A 2,734-nucleotide genomic window follows, 5' to 3' on the forward strand; every position below is an offset into this window, starting at 1 on the left:
GGCACCCGTACCCCTCCTCTGATTGGCTGCGAGTGTGAGAGACCCCGGCGCACGTGACCTGCGGAAAAAGCAAAACTTTCCTTGCTGCCCCTGCCAGCAGTCACTGTAGTGTAATGTGTGGGCCGTGCCAGAGGATGCAGCGGAACACATGGCCACAGAGTGATAATATACAACCATTACACTGACGAATTGTCTGTGAATGCCATGGATGTAATAGACAAATCAATTTCCAACCGGATCAATAAAGCTGCATCATATTGTACGCAACTACTGAAATTATTATAGAAAATGAAATTATTATAGAAAATATATCACTACAGCTCAATATAATATAGGAGGATACTATATTATATACTATTTGCTATACACAACAGGGTAGATCTATGAAAAAAATCTATATATATATATATATATATATATATATATATATATATATTGTAATCTCTCTGTTGCCCATTGCAAATAATTAGAACTTCTTGAAAACTTCCCTGTGGTTACAATAGTGTTACAATTTTCACAAGGGAAACACAATGGACTACTGGCCGCTGTCACTCTGCTGTCTTTGTAGGGGCATTATGCTGGAGAATATCATTGGCCTCATTAGTATTGGGCATCATTGAGACCAGTGATTGGGGGAGTATGTTGAGTAAAGTTATTGAAACCAGCAGCCACTATGTCTAATTAGTCATTTGGCAATTTTTGATTGAAATGCCATATAAGTAAATAAAGCATTGATGGTGCTATATAAATAAAGATTATTATTATAATAAAGCATGTCCACCAGCGCCCCATTATATGGAGCATTTATGGGTTACTTTTTCATGATTTCTGGAGTCCTAATGGTTGCATTGCCAGTGATCAGACATAGTCCTTATACTGTGGGTATGGATGAGTATATATGAGGATACTAATGGGCATAACAAAGAGTGTACAGATATTTATATGGAAAATCTGTGGCATACAGTGAAGTGGTGAAGTGTGAGTAGAGCCTTCAGTAAGTCAAGCAGCTGATTGGTATTTACATTCATAGCAAACATTACATACCAGTGCCAAATCTATTGCACTGTAGATAACAAAAGTGCCATTTGGACCCCATTGACTGATAATAGATTCTGCCTGGTTCCATCATGGTTTTCTGTCCTCATGCAGGGCTAAATTTGCGATGAAGGATCCCATGCATATGTAAATAGGACCTTATATATATATATATATATATATATATATATATGAGAGATCAGCCATTAGGAGAAAGCAGGATTGGGCACAGTGGATTTCGATATGTTCAATCCATTGTTAACTATGAAAATAAAAATGTGTCTGATTCTGGCTTATTCTTTTCATGGTGAAACTGTTGCATTAAAACTGAACTGAATAAAGCAGTGATCTAAAATCCAGACTTTTGGTAAAGTTTTAGTATATACTAATCTTTCGGTCTGAAGATTCATTTACCATGACCCAACAGTTGATCGAGTGTGGGAATAACTGCTCATTCTCAATCATTATGGGACCTATAACAGAAGTTCTTAAAGGAAACTTACCACCAGGATGAAGGGTTGTAAACCAAGCAGACTGACATACTGGTGTGCGCCCCTTCTAGCAGGATCTGCTCTTATTTAAGTTTATCATGCCCTTATTTTAAAGAGAAAAAAAAAAATGCTGTATTATGCAAATGAGCCTGAGGTGCTCCAGGTTCCATTTACATTAGCCTAAAGCCCCTCGGACGACTCATTTGCATAATTTTAAAAAGCCTTTTTTTGTAAAAACTTTGAAATAAGAAGCTAAAAGTAGTTCTGATCCTGCAAAAGGGGGCACACACCAGTATGCCAGTGTACTTGGTTTACAGCCCTTCATCCTGGTGGTAGAGGTCCTTTAAAGTGGCTAGCAAAAAAAGCCACATGGTAAATGCACAATCCCAGTGTGTAAGAAACTGGCATGAAGTTGGCAACAGATATCAAAAATATAAATCCAACAAGCTGTAACCCAACAGTTTTTGTCATGTCCTATAGTGGCTTTCGAAGTATCAAACATGCATTTATTTCTCATTATATATCCTGTATACCAGAGATAAATGTTGCAATTCTGATGACATAGAATAAATTATTGCAATACTTTTACTTGTGGGAGAACAATCAGTATAATTTGTAAAATGTTTCATATTGTCTTAGTTTAGACTCACATGCTGACTAAGATGAGCAGATTTTCTCCCGTCTAGAAAAAAATCTATGGCTTTTCTGCTACTTGATGCCTAATAAAGACCTTATTGGTGGGTTAAAATAACAAATGCCTTCAGGAATAAAAGAAAGCAGTCATTTATGTAAGAGCTGTGAGGCCCCCTACTGGAGAAGCTATGTAGTGACCTTACAGGAACAAAGAAAATGCTAAGGGGCTTTGTTGAATGACAAAGAAATGGGATAGGGAGAAACTTGTCTTTAAAGGACCACACAATAGTTGAAATACGACCGGTTTTTACATACATAACCGGCATAAATTAATCTATTAGTCACAGGCAGCATCGGGACATATGACATTACGGGACATGCCTATAAAGCAATGCCTTATGATTACAGGATAGACAATAGTGTAAAATCTGCAGATTAGCAATGTCATCTTTATTGCACTTTCTTTATCTCTTTATATTCAGTAAATATATTTTAGGGGAGCTGTAATTGGTTGCCATGGGAAACTAAGAACATTCTTACTTTTAAGAACTGTATAGAATACAGGAAGCTATGTT

This window comes from Engystomops pustulosus, chromosome 4, assembly GCF_040894005.1.
Source record: "Engystomops pustulosus chromosome 4, aEngPut4.maternal, whole genome shotgun sequence".
Classification (NCBI taxonomy): Eukaryota; Metazoa; Chordata; class Amphibia; order Anura; family Leptodactylidae; genus Engystomops; species Engystomops pustulosus.